General features: G+C 40.0%; 1 protein-coding gene across 1 annotated transcript in view; it reads left to right on the top strand.

The window, feature by feature from the left end:
• Positions 1–18,605, top strand: part of kcnj12a (potassium inwardly rectifying channel subfamily J member 12a) — a 31,213-nt gene that overhangs the window by 1,025 nt on the left and 11,583 nt on the right. The gene's annotated exons all lie outside the window — the stretch shown is intronic.

Genomic DNA, 18,605 nt, shown 5'->3' on the forward strand with positions numbered 1-18,605 from the left:
TAATTAATACAGAAAAAATGAGGCTGTCTGGGCAACTACAGTGTGAAAAATTGCAGGTAATTTCTTTTTTTATTTTCAGTATACCAGTAATTTAGCACGAAGGCCGTTTTTAAGCTGGATGGTGATGAGAATATCATCAAACAATTTTTTTATTCTGAGGAATTTTTTGTAGGGATTTTCATTTTCTACCAAATTAAACGGTTTAAAATTAATGTAAATGTTAATCTGCGCACTGAAAAATGTGACCGTGAAGAAACATTCAACTGGACAATGGGTAATCCTTTCTATTCTTTTAAATTTTGTTAAAGAAAACCGTTTCTGCATAACCTTAGGCAGTGGTGCCGATATCACCCCAAGCACACCTGCTCCTGTTTAAAAAAAAGTTGAAATCTGCTTTCAAAAATAAATAGCAGGTAATAAGAAGGGTAGGCACAGTGTGAAAAAAGAATTTAAATGCTTACAGTGCAAAGCCTTCTTGTTTCTGTAACTTAAAATTAAACCAGTAGGGTTGCATACTGCACAGTGCGACAGACCTAATGTGGCTATATATGGGGAAAACATTTTGTATTGTTTCTTAAAATTCAGTTTGGAATTGAAACAACTGGATGAAAGATTTAAAAAAAATGCTTTTGAGTGTGGGGATTTAATAATCTTGACTAAAAGATTTGTGAATTTAGTTGGATTTGAAATAGAACTTGGATGACAGCAACAGGTTATCTGAAAAAGGCAAATTTCTCCCTTCAGCTGTTACTTCATAAAACGTAAAATATCATACTGTATAAGCATTTTAAGGAATTTTTCCATGTGAACTGACATTTTTTTCTTTCTCTGTTGTTACTTATGATTAGACCTTTGTCACTTAAGACAGTCAGAACGGAAACTTTATTTTCTTATTCTTAACATCCCTTTCGGTCATTTTTTTTAGATATTGTGCGTGAGCGTTTTAGACTGCCGCTGCACGCGTTTTTGAGCCTCGAAAGGGAAAACTGGAAGATAAGTGAACTTTGAACATTTTAAGAGGGCAGGGCTATGGCTGACAAAATAAATCAGAGAAGACAAAGACAAAGGCTGATGTACTTGGGAATCTTGAGCCAAATTAACACCCTGCCTACCACCGGTGCTTGTGTGAACACTGCATGTCAGTCAGTCAATCGGGAACCCCAGAAAAACAAGCTTGGGATACAGGCAGGAAGGTGTGAAATGAGTAAAAGGCCGAGATGATTTCTAACAGGGTGAAGAAAAAAAACAACCCTACCTAGCCATGTTGAGCTGTAACAGATCCAGCTTGTCATTTTAGACAAATGAGACCATGTTTATTCTGCTCCCCGCACAATGAGAACAAACCCCTTCAGAATAAGGCTGCCGAGAGAAGAGTTTCTTGGGCCAGCATCGCTGGAAATGACTAGAAACCTCCGGATGTTTCCTAGCTCTAGTTGGTACGGTACCAAACCACTCTTTTGGTGTGCTTTATCCCAGGGAGACCCTCTAGTGGATCAAATCTTTATTTACCGCATAGATAAAGAGCGGGCTCCACGTACAGTACAAACACTGGCTGGACACGCTCAGTCTGCCATTCCATCCTGGTAACTAGCAAACAATTTAGCTCATACTGCCTAAATGCATTACATTTTTTCTCAAGTTCTTCAGCACACTCAATCTTAGAGGAACACAATTAAGTATGTAAAAAGGTTGAAATATCTTCTTTTTGTTGTGAGTGTTTAGTAATATGTGGGGTATGCCGGGTTTGTATACTGTATTATACAGTATATATATGAAAAAGAGATTAAAAACTTAGTATCGTTCACTGATACTATTGCGTGAAGCAGTGTCAGTAAAATGGACGACATGTCCTTTAATCTGCCTCATACAGTATGTGAATGCATCCTAAATTCAGATCCGGAAACAGAAATGAGCAATTAGGATTTTCTTATAGATAAGGAACAGTTTAGCTTATACTGTATGAAAATCCTGTGTATACAGTACACAAAAATAAGAGTGTACTGTGAACTCCAGGCAATTAATGAAAATCCATGCAATTAGAATTGCTCCTCCTTCACCCTCACAGACATCAAATAATTTACCTCTGGGGACACTTAACTAATACTATGATTATTGCTTTTTCCCCCAAAATGCACTTTTAAAAAGTGCAAAACGAAACCTTTCCTTTCAACAATCGATCGTTCTCTTTATCTTTAATGAAATATTTTAATACAGCAATCTGTCATGAAGAAATGGATGCAGGCATTCTAAATATAGGGGAAAAGTGTTAATTAAAAAAGTAACACCTAAAAAAAGGCAAAAGATGTTTCAGAAATGAGCACTGTTTGACAGAATGTTTTCTTCTTTTCCCGTTTTTACAAATCCTTTCTGGGACAGAAAGAACAAAAGCCCAGTTTGGAGCAGTGAACAAACACAGCAGCTGCCAGTCTTATTACAGCACCTGCTGAGCTGATACTCGTGTGATATCGGAGCGATACCAATGGGATACCAATGAGACCAGAGCAGGGGCTCCACAAACAAGAACTGGGCAGAAATGTCTTGAGTGATATTATTGTGACTGAGCTAAAAAAAAAAAACACTTCAGTGAAATTCAGTAGTACTATCTTTACCGCACCGTGAGGGGGAAAAAAAAGCATTTCTTTTAAACAATCTTAAGTTTTTATGGGCAGAAATGTCAGCAAGTGTCAGTATATTTAAAATCAACAAATTGATTGGGTGGGGTGTTATATGGGGTATTACTCTGGCAATAGGGATGACGTCAGTTCTCTAACTGTGCTGCCTCAAGTGGGCATTACAAAATGTCACTTTCGCTTTTCATATTAAGCATTATAGAAGTATTTTTTTATCTATTTTTCAGTTATAAACTTGTATACGAAAACCCAATATTTTCCTCACAAGATACAGCTTGTTGAAGCAGAGACTTCAACAGTACTATATTTACACAGTATAATACCAGATTCATATTCTATTACAGAATTCTATTTGTACACCTCCAAAACACCATCTGAATCTGTTTAGCCTGCCTTCTAAGTGCCTGTGTGTGGGTGTGAGACCTGAAGCATGAGCATGTGGGATTCAAGCATTCACAGATACTTATATATTATATTGTGGGAGAAAACTATTTTTATCTTACCATTTCAACATGGGTCCAGCCTTTCACTTATTACCTACACAGCACTTGCTGTACTAAGCCAGAGTACTGGGACGGAGGCCTCTAAGGGACACTAGGTTGCTGATGCAAGTTGAGGTGGTCGACCAGTAGGTGGTGTTCTTTTCTCTGGCTCCACATTTCCACAGGATGGTGACTGTACTGTCGTTGTTGGTATTATTCGGAAGAGACATTAAACCAGGGTCACGACTTTGAAGTCATTAAAGATCCCATGTACAGTAAGTGTAGGAGTGTTAGCCCCAGTATGAAGTGCAGAGTTGGCAAGTGTCACTTACAGTAAGTGGGCACTGTGCTTTAATGGTGAATGAAGGCATTTCATTGGAAAGCACTGTATAAATGCAATGAATTACTAATCTAGTGGACATCTTTTTGATGAAGATAAGTAGTATTACCCCCAACCAAGAAAGAAAAACCTTCAACAAAAGTCTCACTTCAGAGATCAGGTCCCTCTCAGGGCAGACTACCAAATTGTTATGCCCCTGTGGTCTGCCATATTAGAATGAGCTGTTTTGTCACACATTTGTGCTAAATCGGCCAGCTCAGACTGCAACAGAGAAAAACGCCTGGCTAAAGGCAGACAGTTCATGCTTCAGAAGGGAGTACATATATCAGAGAAAAAATAAACTTCTATTGTTTTTTATTTTTATTTTGGAGGTGGATGAGCTCTATATATCGTAATATGCCAGAGCTCTTTTAAACAGCTCTTTTCAAAAAACAGTCAAATGAGCAGCAGGTTGAAAAATTAATCTGCATTTAGCTAGCAAAGCACACAATGGATTTAACAAAAATCTCCCAAAAGGTAAAGGACTTTTTAATGGTAGACTACAATTTCATAATTGGGCATGTTTTCCAACATGAGCAAGAAAGAGGGTTAAGTCATATGAAAATGATTATATTATGGTCGACCAGATGAGACTCCTGAATTCAGGCACACCTGCAGATGAGCATGAAAAACGGATTTGTATTGGAAGCAGGGATACAAAAAAGCTGGAGACGATTAGTATAAACAGAAGATAAAAATGTTTTGTTGACACAACAGTTATCACAGATCCACTATTTTAGGAAGACCTGGGAGGAAATGCATTGCAAAATTAGACGATATTCCATAAACCACCTGAGAGTTGAGCTAGTTCACAGGCAAATGTCTCAAACAACTTTTGTGAAGTGTGAGGAAATAAAAACAGGCAAGGATGTTTCAATATCCATCTATCACAAGCAGATGAGAAAGGCATGAATAATTGTGCTAATTTGAGAGCACTGTGCACAAAAAAGTGCCTGCGCAGAGAATGGTGACTAAGTTCTTAAAAGGGAAGGCGAGCACGAGGCTATAAAAGAAGGAAAAATGGTTCTGGTACAAGAGTAAAGCCCCTTTCATTGTGTATGACTGGGTGAAGGGGAATAAATCCATCTTACAGATGCTACAAGGTCTGAGAGGCAGACAATTTGGAACAAATTTATTTTATTTATTTATAGATAATGTTATTTCAGACAGAAAGCCACTCTCACCTTAAGGGCGCTGTATGTGGTTTAGATACAAGCACACCCTCGGCCGAAAAGCTATTTGCAAAACCTAGGACATCTGTCAACTCTGCGCACTGACCGTCATGTGATTGCTAATCGCTCCACAGAAGCTGTGCAGATTTAGGGTCTGCACTGAGCAGATGAAACCTTATCACCTGGAAGGAGGTGCATTCCTTCAGCATGTAAGGATCCATGGGGAAAAACAGATCCACTAACTCGAACCCAGATCTTGCCTTTCAAAAATGCTGCAGTGCTCCCTGTTGTCTAAAGGTCAAGACAATGCGTTCAGCATGCACCTCTAGAAAATCTCCCATATTTCCCAAAATGTCTTTGGGAAGGTGTGGTACACCTGAAGCTGTACTCTGTGAAAAGCCCCCGATCACCCTCTGTGTGAAATGATTGCATTTTCTGCTTTCCTTGTGGAAGATTTAAGCTTCCAATGTGTGCCATTTACTGACAGGCATAATGAGCTGGTTCAGAGCTCCTGCTGTAGTGGCTCTGAACAGCATTTAACTGTGGTGGTTTTTTTCCATCAGAGATGCCCGTTTTCTCCTTCTTTCCTGGCCCATTTGATTGTAAGTGAATGATCGGACATTTCACGTGCCTCGTGTCTGAACTGTAGATCTATAGCCCGGAATCTATTTACCTGGGTTGGCACAATTTGGATTAAAAATAATACACCTGACATTTCTGCGAAGAACTTATTGCTTTGCTCAGAGATTTATCTGACTCTATCTCAAGAGCCACATGAGGAGAGCTCCACATTGGTTGGTAATCGCAGACTCATATGTTCTGACCTTTGCCTTTTCATAATCTTGCATTTTTGTTTTATGTACAAATATAGAGGCAGCATCCCAACCTATTCTTTTTTTTGTTATATCCTGCTGCTGTTAGTCTCTGATAAATGTGGAAGCAAATGCAATGGGAAACAAAATTGTATTTTTTTTCCCCCTCAAAAGAACAACAGCAAACGCTCACTGCATTGTATTCGTGTCCTAACCTTATTCGTTGGGAGTTTTTAAGGGGAGAGAGCTGTAAACAGTGTGATCTACAAATTTAAAACCGGCAGATTCCTGGATAGGGTTAACACATGAAATCCCATTGGAACAAGATCTGAAACAGGTTATTTAAGGTTCTCACAGAATCAAATGAACAGAGGTAATACGCTGTGCAAATCCCATCAAATATTTGTTTTACAAAGTCAAATCCGAAGTATAACGGGGCTGCGGGCATTTTCACACCAATGCCCTATCTAAGCCAGTCTGCAGGACTGGTCTTGGAAGGGGGATCCCAGTCTAGGGGCTACAGCCCAGGAAATGGCTTGCTTTTGTTGGAATTGCACCTCTGGTTGGAGCTCTGAAAAATGGCAGTGAGCTTTCGGCTCCTGACACAACTTGGTGGATTTTCAGCACAAACACAGGTTGCACTACTGAGATCAGCATTCCTGACCGACACTTGATTTGGAAGTCTAAACGCAGGCAGCATGGTGGAGCCGTGATCAGCATTGATTAGGAGCAATTCCAGACACTGGCTGCATGGAGCTTGGATGTTCTCCCTGTGTTGGCATGGGCTTCCTCTGGGTGCTCCAGTTTGCTCCAACAGTCCAAAGACATAGTGGTAGGTTAATTGGCTGTTGGGAAAATTGGCCGTGGTGTGAGTGTCTGTGTCTGTTTCTGTATCTGCCCTGTGATGGACTGGTGTCTTGTTTAGAGTCTACCCAGCCTTGCTAGATAAGCACTTTCTCCCCTGTGACCCTGAATTGGAAAAAGCAGTTAGAGAATGGATGGCAGTCTCATTTCATTGTAGCTTTGTTAAAGTTTTAAAAAGAAGAGGCACATTCAATTACTCATAATATTGACTCATAATAATGAACAAAAACTATTAGGATAAAACAATATTTGTGTAGTGTAAAAATCTAAAAAAGCAGCATACCTTTTTAAAGTGTAATTTTCAATATTGTTGCAATGATACAAGTCTAAATGTCTTGCAAATACACTGAAGATGGACTAGGAATTATTCCATTTACAATAAAAATACTACTACTTCAGAATGTTCTGAAACTTCATGTGCAGATTTTAGTTCCCTCTGAATAAACCTTCTCCTTAAAGCATCACAGCCAATGGATGCCTAACATGCTTCAAATTCAAAAGATCTCCCAAGAGCTTTTAAAATTTCTCCAGCAGTGTTTGCAATACTGTACCAGACTGAGGTTCCCAGTTGAAGTTCCTACAGAAATTGAGCCCATAAAACAGCTTAATACAAGTATTAAATAGCCGAACTTCCTAAAAAGCCAGATTTAGAGGTTTTTTCTTGCCATTGAAACGCTTAACTTTGATGTAAATCAACCACACAATAGGATCTTGCAATGTGCTTCTTTAGAATATACCACTTAAGTGTTATCTTTTCTTACACTGTTCACCACATTTAGTTTCATTTTAATACAAGGGTTGTTTATTTTAGTTTCAGTTGTCTGGTGGGCTTCGTACTGTTTATCTGAAACAATCGAGTCACATCACATGGAAATAGGGGGCAGGTCCTTCATGTGCTACAGCCACACACAGTATACTGTGCCACTATGTTATTAACAGTTATAACTGAGTGTAACAGTGTTAGATCACATAACTGAACAGCACTGAACAAGAGGGTTCTAAATCCTCTTTCTGAAATAGATGGAGAATTGCAGGACAGTCTCCAAAGTGCTCCTCCAAAGTGCATTTTGACTTTGTCCTCGATGTGTCACTAAGCGATGGAATGGTTCGAGGCCAGGGATGTCCCATCCTGGTCCTGGGGTCTGCGGGATTTCTAGGTCTCTTTAAGGGAGCTGCACGGCTGGGGGGAGATGGTTCAACTGCTCTAATTAAGCCAGCGATGACGTGATTTAGGAGCAGAGCTGCAGAGTGAGCCCCACAGAACGAGAACTGGAAACCCCTCTTCTAGGCAAAGAAGCTGCAAAGCAAACAGGACAAACTTCTTTTCTAATAATCCCCGTCATCTAACGAATCGGCAAGACAGCAAATCTTGTCTCAAAGATCAGTCAATCTTCAAAGCAATCCGGGAGGCCCGTTATTCTGCATTGGAGTTGATGCGATGGTCACCCAACCAGCAGCGTTTTTTATTACTTTTATTGCGACTTTTGTGTCACTGGCACGTGATTTATTGCTCAGGCAATTAGGGGAAAACAAACAAGCCTGGCCTCAAACAATTTATGAAGCAAAGATAGAGATTATTAAAAATCCACTTATCATCTCACTTTTTAGTGCTTGCCTTTCGATTCCCCACAAGTGAGGAACTATCGGGGACATCATGCTAAAAATATCCTCACAGGTTGTGCGTGGCTCTATAACCTGACAGAATGTGACGGCGGCCACTCGGAGAACTGCTTGGTCTCCTGGAGGAGAAGGGTTCAACACCCCCCAGTTGGGCTACAGGACTATCTCAGTTTACCGCCAGGGTGAACAGCTTCTCAATAAATCAGGATCAAAAACAAAACTGTAGATTCAGCTGCTGGCAGTATACTATAGCCAACTATGATCACAAATAACACTCCCATCGCAAAGAACTTTTTCACTATTGATAAACTACAGGTTTTTGTTGAAGAGGCAAAGCCAGCTGCTGAATAATCCAGGTTTGTTCATTTATTTCGAGAGAATTCACAGAAATGTAAAAGGATTTAAAAATTAAGCAAAGCACTAGATATCTTTGATATCTTGCATTATCAATACAAATTTAAGATCTCCAGTGAATCACAGTGCTACATAATTGGAAAGTTACTTTCTCAAAGATTTATTTTTGATTTCTTGACTGGTCACACCATGAGAAAAATATCCACAAGGCCTTTCTCAATAGTTACATGAAAGACACCTCTCACTAGCAAACACAAATCACTATATCTCCTTAAGATATAAATATAAGATATTTTACCTACCTGCCACCACATACTGTACAATTAGGTCACTGTAAGAAATGTACTTGTGAACCAAGTAGCAACAAATACACCCACATGGGCCAAGATTAGGTGACATCAGGAGTGAAGCTATTCAGTTTTTACTCCTATTCTGTAACATAGATGTCTACTTGTCATTTTATATGTCTCTTATGGAACACACCATTTCCAATACAAACGAACGCCAACATTTATATCCTATAAACATTTATATCCTATAAAGTAACGAAAATACCCATAGTTTCCAAAGAACTTTCATTTCCATGTTGCAAAAGCCAGCCTTTTGAATTGCCATTTGAATTCCCGGCTGCACAAGACCAAGCTAATTGACAATAGCAGGTTGGAGTAATCTCCAGTTTGGGCTTGTTGTTTTGTTATAGTGCTGCTCCATTCACTATCACAGTGTTCAGTTATTTACTAACCACATAACAAATGCCCCACAGGAGCTGTAGCAAGCGCACGCCGATGTGTGATTTAGCAATTGAATAAACTAAAGCATGCTTCAGCAGATTAAAGCACCGGTTTTTCTGTACGTTGTTTGCAACTCTGTACTGTGGATAATTATCAGGCTCACCACTGCAATGAAGGTGACTGAGCACAGCCTTGAGGACTGTGCTACTTATTCACACTTACTGCCAAATTGCCCAAGTCCCTTCTCTGATTTGCTACTTTGTCTCCATTTAGTGCTTTTACACTCCTTTCTGACACTGAATTATCAGGGGTTGGGTTCGCTGCCACAGTAATAGTCATCAGCTGCTTAAACAGAAAGAAATCAAAGCTCTCCTGTCCTTTCTGCTGCACAAGAGATCAGTGTTCAATCCTAAAAAACAGAGCTACGGAATGGCTGCTATTAGGAACAGTTGGTAAAACAGGCCAAGATGAAAATCGTGTTTAAAACACATTCAGTTCTGAGTAATGGCAACCACATCCTTCTTCATTAAATCAGACACAGATTGACCCTGTGACTCTGTGTCTCTGTCCACATAAAACTGCTAATTGAGTCAGGTAGGATACCACTCACAGGCACTGAATTCAGCTCGTAATGACAATGCACTGGCACTTCAAAACAAAGCACAGTCTGCTCAGTACAAGGAAAAACAAAAGCAAAACTTCTTTTTGATTTACAAAATTGCAATCTTCTTTTTTCCCCTCTTTTAAAACTGACGGATGCAAGGCTGTAGTTTTCATTCAGTTTCCCATAGAAACGGTTTACACTCTGCAGCCCCTGCAAAAATCATTCTTACCATCCTATTCGTAGGATTTAGGTACTAGAGCTCTGCACACTTAACATGCAGAATGGTCACTGAGCTCAGGTGTGTGGTTTGTAGAGCAATTGTACAGCTGTTGCAAGGGCAACACAGCACCCACTCTGAATATTCAATTCTCTCCCTCCTTTGGAATTCTGGCAAGTCGGCGTATCATCACTTCTGTGTCAAGTTTTTAACAAGTTTATTACGAGCTATTTTTCTACAGATTAATTGCACCGTCTGCAGACAGAGCCAGCCCACAGAACTGGGGGGGAAGAATTAATTGCTGTTGGTACAGCACTGTTAGTCTGCATTTGTAGCTGCATTTTCTAGCTGCTGTTGTAAATTTACTGCAGGCTGTGGCACTTGTACATCCAGAAAGAGGACCCCAATGAGAGCTGTCTGTAATTCACTTAGAATGTTAAATGCTGCATTAACATTTCCAAAGCACAGGATACAGTGTTGTTTTATACCTATGGGTGGTACAGTGGTACAGTGGTTAGCATTTCTGCCTCCCAGCACTGGGGCCCTGTGTTCAACACCAGACCTGGGATACTGAGAAAAACTAAATTGGCCTTTACCAATTATGGCCTCCTAATAATCCTTATCTATTAGCTGGCTTCATCACTCTCTCCTCCCCACTAATAGCTGATGCGCGGGGAGTGTTCTGGCGCACTGTGGCTGCTGCACACTGGTGGTGGTGGAGGGGAGTCCCCATTACCTGTAAAGCTCTTTAAGTGGAGTGTCCAGAATAGCGCTATATAAGCGTAAGCAATTCTTCTTATTATTACTATCCACGTGGAGTTTGAGTGTTCTCCTTGTGTTTGTGTGAGTTTCTTCCATGTGCTCTGGTTTCCTCCCACAGTCGAAAGACATAGGGGGAGGTTAACTGGCTTCTGGGAATGTTGAGAGAGTGTGAATCTGTTTCTATGCGTGTCCTGCGATGGACTGGCGTACCATCCAGGGTGTTCCCTGCCTTGAATCTCTTGCTTGCTGTGATAGGCTCCAGGCATCCTCCATGACCCTGAACTGAATGAATCGGTTAGAAAATGAATGGATGCACTGTGCCCAAAGTATAATAAAGTACAGACAGTGTTATGTATAGACAAAATAAAAGGTTTGGTTCTCCAAGACGTGTTCTTTGATGCAATGAGAAATTCTTGTTTTTCTTATTCCTAAGACAAACTTGATATGTAAGCTTACATTCCTGTATGGAACAACAGCTATATCCCTGCCAAAATGATCCCCTACCAACCCAGCACTGATCAGGACTGTGAAAAAGGAGTTATTTCCACATCTGGTTCTGTCAATACCTTAGTATCCTTCCACAAACACAATTCCTCTGTTTTAAATGTGCTGTTAAATCATAACCCTATAATATGCTTGTCGAAACCAGGTTAGTCTTTTAGTGACAAAGCAACACAAACGCAAATCAAATTTGATTGATGATGAATAATTTCTAAATTCTTCTCTGTATAACGGGCAAAAGCAATAAAATATTATTTTTTCATCTTTAGCAAAAGATGTGTGCAGATTCTCTCAGCTGGATCTGCAGGAGGCAAGTTGTGAGAACTGACAGGCGAATGAGCAAATACTAACTTAACAGAGAACTGCAGGCCACCTCTATTCAAGTCTCTTTATTTGACTTTAAGTCTGATGTAGTGTCAAGTTGCATGCTAAACAAACTAGAGCACAAACTTTGAATATAAAAGCATTGATAAAAAAATCTGTGAAGACAGCTAGTCAGTTCCAATGAGGAATTTAAGAAAGAATTTATCAGAACGTAGAAACTGAATGGAATTTGATCTACAAGCGCAGAAATGCATTTTGCAAATGCAGACAAATTAGGAACACTGTCAAGTCATACGAATAAAGGACAGCAAAAGAAACGTATGGGTGACATGGTGATGCAGTGGCTAGCGTTTCTGCTAAGTGCAGCACTGGGGCCCTGGGTTCCACTGCGGCTCTGGGGGTCTGTCTGTGTGGAGTCAGTATGTTCTCTCCATGTTCACGTGGGTGTCCTCTGGGTGCTCCAGTTTCCTCCCACAGTCCAAAGACATACTAATAGGTTAATTGGTTTTTGAAAGAACTGGCCCTGGTGTGAGTGTGTCTCTCCTGCAATGGACTGGGCACCTGTCCAAGGTGTACTCCCCAGCTCTCCCACGACACTGAACTGGAATTAGTGGTCAGAAAAAAGATGGATAGAAATGACACTTGCTATTTAATTGGAGTTCTACTGCAACATCACATGCTGAGCTGCTAATTGAAATTGAAAGGAAGGAGAGGCCTAAGAAATCTCTCTGCACTCATTCCACACTTGAAGACACTTTAAGTTGCTTCAAATAGAGCAAGAAAAATGTGAAGTTAAAAACATCTGGTAGTGTATGTAATGAACCGACACAGGGTTAATTTAATTTGACTTAACATTGTGGTCAGTTTTTAACTTGACATTCATTTTTCAAACTCATGAAAAACTGTTTGCCACGTCGTTTCTGTCCTGATAGCACTAAAACATAAAAGCCAAAACACTTGTTAGTTGTTTCAAGTACAATGATAGCCCCAAATTAAATGACTACTGCATTTCATGGTAAAAAAAAAGGTTTTGAAGCCCCACAGCTGTCTTGTAGTAACTTTCCTATTTATGTGTTAATACAGTAGGTAGTAACAAATAAAAGGAATCGAAAGGTTACACTCTCAAACTGAAACTGTCTTTTGTAACTTTTCTTATCTTCTTGTAGTACCTTTGAAAATATATATAGAATATATATATAATACGCACAGAATATTTTTCACAGTGAGCTTGGCTATTTATGGTATTATTGCTTGACAAGATGTATTGCTCACTACTTACTCTATCCATTTAGATCTGTGTTTGCAATTTGTAATATCGCCATTACGCTTCACTGACTGCTAATAATTTTAGGGAATGCTTTTTGTCTGTGCAATATATTTAAGTACAGTCCAAACTGCTCTACCTAGCAACACAAAACCAGGAAAAATCCAGCTTACAGGCTGCCTAATATCAAGTGGAAAAGGATAAATAAAACTGTGCAACTGTCTTGTTGGCATGCCTCCTGGAGGAATGGTAATGAACATATAAACAGGAATAAAAAGCATTTCCTCAATAAATCTGTCATATATTGAACATGAATATATATTTCAACCACATCCTTTGATTAAAAAAAAATCTCAAAATAAGCTAAAGCAAGGAAAATGAAATATTCTGTTCAATGTCAAAAAGGAATATTAAGCTGTAGTCAATTTTCAATGTAGACATTGCGATACAAGTGAAAAATCCTATAACTGCTCAGTTACTCTTTCACAATGTAACATACCAATATACAAATATTTGATTCCACGGTGCACTTTTAAGCACCTCAAAATGAACAGAGGCGTTTCAACGTGATCAGCTCTGCCACAGACAATTCACTAGCATGCATTGGGCTGAAATCGCAAATTTGGATTATCAAGAGTCTCTTCAGGTATAATTTTGCTCCAAGTTTTGTATGGCAGGTGTATTAGGTTGCCATAGAAACACCTCATTAAATCTGCAGCATGGAGTACCATTTAATCCTGGCCAGAGCGACCACACCATCATGAGCACAGCACACTCTAGAGAAGGAGCTGGAGAACTAGATATCATTCTTTTTATACACGCCCCCTTTGAAGGAATTCTACTGAATTTTCTAATGAATTCATGCTATTACCCCACAGGCGTACAATTACTCCTCCTAGTCTGGGATGAGAGACTCAGGAAGGATTTCAACAGGAGATCATGTATAATTAACCTTCTTCGACAATGTCATCTGCTGCTATTCACCACAATAATAATGCTCATGATCTAGCTCTCAGACAGGAACCACTGTTACACACCAAGGTACATTAAAATACGAAGGCACAGTTACTTCTGGGGGGTTAAGGTTAGGAGTACTGCTGTAATAACAAGATGTACTCAGATATACCAAAGAATTAGCAGCAAAAACAACAGTAGTAATTCCTTCCCCTTAACAGCAGTGGAAAAAAAAACATTTTAAGACATTAATGAGCATGGTAGCTTTCACCATAGCTTATGGAATGATTCCCTTTATGAAGTCACTGATGTTCCCTTAAAACAATGATATCTAATTTGGGGAACCCTTAAAGCAAATCCAAAAACGTCCCCAGAGCAAAAAAAGCTTGGCTCGATCTCACTTTCTGTGTAAAATCAGCATTTTGATTCACACTAATTTATTATGAAGCTGCTGCCCTGCAGTTCTTCTCTTAATTATTTCAGTTTTAATTATGCTCCGTATTTAATTGCTATCGAGTGAGTTGAGTACAGTTTAAACTGGAGGTCCTGATGGAAATTGATGTGTTGCGCTGGTGAGAAAAGTTTGGAGGCCCCTTTCCTCCCATGTGATTATTAATTACTTTCTCAAAATGATGCTCTCTTACATCTAACATGCATTGACATTAAATACTGTAAATGCTTTAAGAACCCATTCATATGCATGAGCCACCGTGTATTAATAATGTGAAATTAAGCATGACTAAAGCCCTGTCACAAACTGTTATTAATTCTCTACTACATAATTAAGAAACTAGAAACACTAATTCTTTCTCTCCCCAGTTCAGACACTCTCACAAAGGTTCCACTATTTCACTGTAAGAGGCGGGACACAAATCAGTATGCCGCCTACCGTAATCAGGAGTCGTCTTTCTCCTTGACTGCAGCGTCTGTACCACCTGTAACAAAGCACAAGAAAATAAACTTATAACCTCAATCTGACAAGTAATCATAGATTTCTACGTCAAATCCTTCAAAACCCAAATCTGTATGGTGTTGAATAACGTAGTGCATTTTGAAATCACTTCCTTCCTTTAACGGGTGCGGTTTTAAAGCCCTGATGTACAGTACTTATTAAACGGAATCAACCACACATACATGTGAGCACTTAATAAAATAATATCTAAGGTAAATATTCAAGCTGAGAAACAGTACACCTGTGGCTGCCACACATCTGCTTAATTATGGAAATCTGGGCTATTTGCTATTGATGTATTTTGTTTGAACTTTCTAATGTAAAAAAAGGTTTCTCCAAAATACACAGAGAAACAGTTTATATTAGCAGCACTCCTTTTGTCTCTTGCTAACCCCTGTTGGTAGTACAGTCTGAAAGAGCAAAGGGCATTATGATCTTTTCCCCTCCAGGGATAAATAAATCAGGGGCCTTCATATTGGTATATTTATTTCCATACCTAACATTTCAGTAACATGACATTAAACAAATGTTTCACATTGTTGAGCTACAGTTTTTGTTTCTTGACTCAGGGCTAATCTCCTCTGTGTTTCAAGGATTTGACTCATAATTATGTCATTTATCTAAGATTCTCCAAGGCTTACTTTTCTCAAAATGGAATTAATCCAAAGGATTGTCGTCTGATGTTTTAATGATGACAACAAAAAGAACAATCCGGACCAAGCTCAATTATTATTGAAGAGGTTTAGGAATGTGACCACAAAATAGCTCAAAAAAGCATAATAAGAAGTATTAAAACATAATATACTGAGACTACAGAGGACGGGCCTAATATTTGACATGAGAATTTAAAAACGTATTCCTGCTTATTTTTTGTGTCTTTTTGAAATATTTGTAAAATGTTCAGGACAGAATTCAAACCTGAGGACACGAGACAAGCAAAAACAGGGGGGTGGGGGGGAAAGTTGTTTCCTGAGAACTCCCAACTGATGCATTGAAACTCTAACCTGGAGAGAGCATCTATACCGAAGACCCCTAGAGACTTCCTGCATATACAAGTCCCACAGTGGCAGATTAAAAGACGGCCCACCGGAAACTAGTCTGGCAAGACCAGACGTCACTGCGCAGAGCATTACAGACCTGTTGTAAAACGGACAGTTCTTCTTTAAATGTCCTACATAAAGGCAAACTGAGGACAGCAGAATGCAAATGTACTGTAGGTTCACCTTGCAGGCAGTAGAGAACTGCTTTCTGGGTGAGGAGAAAGTTATCTTCCTAACTCCATTTTACCTTCCGAATAGCCCTCTGCATTATCCACAAACGCCCATGCCACAACTCTGAAATGGCCTTTAACCCTACTGTACTTTAGCCCCATGTAAACAATTTTAAATCCTCACTGCTGTGCCATCACAGCTCTGCTCTGATTTCAAAACTCTTTCAGAACCTGCTTTTAGTACTTTTTTTTTTCCTCCGCGGTCTTGAACCGCTCTTTTCCCTTCCTCCATCCAACCTGAGCCCCCACACCTAATTTGGAGTGCTGTGACACAGATATTCACGTCACATGCACCCCCTTTCAGAAACTGCCCCCTGCGGTTCAGCCCAGTGACGGACCGCTGGAACAGGAGGGGGGATGAAAAGGACTAAATGTGCCGGCAGCGTGTTCGTACATGCAAGATCGCACCAAATGGCCACAAAATGCCTGCAGTGGAGGCTCAGCAACTCCACACTCCCTGATATGTCCTGTACATCTAGAGCAGAAATGATTTTTTTTTATCCAGCCAGTGTTGATTTGTGTATTTTAATAACTATACTTCCGTACACTTATACAAAAGACAGGCTGCTTCTCAAGTTAACTGTTCCAACAACTACCATAAAACTGCACTGTGGAGCAATTAAAGTAGTAAACAGAACACAATAACATGGACAGTGACAATGAAGACTGCACAGATTAATGCAGATGGGTGCTATGCCCTTCTACAAGTGGATACAAATGTTGGCCAGATCAAAGCAGTGCTCACTGGTGTGTAGTTTGGCTGCGACTTATTTTATAGGGCTAATTAGCTTCATGACCCCCATACAGGCCTGTAGGGCTGGCCTCCTCAAATGGTTTGTGAAGCTCTGGGTGAATGGACTTTCATTTCTACATTTTCTCTCCAGCACTGTTATTAACAATACAAAATTGCAGTCAATTCTTACAGACTGGCTGACTCCTTTGGCAAACTGAAACGGCACCGAAGCATCCAAAACTGTCCTGCTTGCGTGAAGAGTGTCCTACACTTCAAGAGTTTCTTTCCCCGAGTCACCCTTCAATGACTTGGCACAAGCACATTCTTTTTGCCAGACTTGACTCGGGACTAATCTCCTCCGTGCTTCGAAGATTTGTGGAAACTACTGTACATAAAGCAATATGCAACTGCTCCCACAGGCCCTTGCATGAAGACATGTACTGTAGCTTCCAGTTGTCGGTTTTAAATGCACTTGCGTCCTCTGGTTTGTGTTTAACTTTTCATTCCAAAGAAGTTTACTGGGTTAGCTTTGTCAGGGCCTTTGAGGATTTTAAATACCGTAGCTTTTTGTAGTCTTCTTTGTACCACAATCAAAAAGGTTCAGTTCGATTTGGAAACATTTGGAAACAAACCTGGTATATTGGTTTTAAAGAGTCAGATACACCCCAAACTTTGCCATTGTGGCACAAAAAATATTTTTGATTGAGGTTTTAGGATATATTGGTCAATAACTTAGCAATCTCAGGTAGGGGTCCATCCCCTCTGTCTCCCCTTCATCCCAATAAAAGCCTAGTGCTGCCCTTCAGAATGTCTCCTGATTCTGCCACCCCTTACGTGCCACATAGATTGACTGCGACTTAAACAAATGGCCGTGTTGCATGAGTCACGGAAAGGCCATGTGTAAAATGATCGGATGCGACCTCTAAATAAAGTGAGTAACCTGGCCAGGGGGGGCACGCATGGGTTTCTTTTAGAAATGCTGCACTGACCTGCACTCAGGAGAGTAGCAAATCTTTTTTAACTGGCACTCATTGAACCCCCAACAGCATGTGTTTCGGTGCCGAAATTTGTTAATTCCACATCCAGCTTAATGATCTTTTGTTAAATGGTTCAAAAAACAGCTTCGAAATGTACCTTAATGGACTGTGAATTGAGGCGGCCACGAGAAAGGGCACGAAGCCAGTGGCTGTTAAAAAAGCACTTTCTTCTGTGATTAAAACAGGCTTCCTTTTATATCAATCATACGGGTTACTCAGCAGAACTCCTGCCTTCTGAACATCGTCATGTGCATGTTAATGGCACAGAAGTGCTCCATGGGACAGGGGAAAAATCTTTGTTCTATCATACCCAATCAGCTGCAGTCGATCAAAGACGAACAGTAACCTGAGATTTATTTACGATACAAAATGCTGATGCACGCAAGGTTCAAGACTTCTTCATTCTAATGGCCTCATAAACAAGGTATCAAGCGCTGGAGGTCAGACGTGGGCTCAGATGCACTTGCAAACACCACTCAAACAGTTTTTAGGTCACATTCCCACTACGAATTCTTATTATTTATGGGTCACTGCAATGCACAGCCAACTCTGGAAGCACAATGTGCAAGGCAGAACATGACTCCATTCAGGCCCTGAATGGTAAGTTAAACAGACTTGGATAAAGATGATGATGATGATGAATGGCGGAATGCAATTTTAAATCTATCTGAACGGAGACTGAAAGTTTCCTTTGATTCCTAGTCTACTGAAGAGCTACTTGTAGATCCTGCTGCATTCAGTATAGACATTTCTGTAAGGTGGCAATGTTCCTGATGAAAAAAAGCTCATGTCACAGTATATATAAAGTGAAACCCCGCTTGTGTTCCCTAGAATCCCAGAGTAAATGCATTGTTCAATGGTTTTGTGATCGTGAGATATAAGGGTCACCAAAACCCTACTGTACATAACAGACTCAAATTAAAGGTCTCTGACTCAAAGCTCA

Source organism: Atractosteus spatula, chromosome 18 (assembly GCF_055471065.1).
Source record: "Atractosteus spatula isolate fAtrSpa1 chromosome 18, fAtrSpa1.hap1, whole genome shotgun sequence".
In the NCBI taxonomy this organism is placed as follows: Eukaryota; Metazoa; Chordata; class Actinopteri; order Semionotiformes; family Lepisosteidae; genus Atractosteus; species Atractosteus spatula.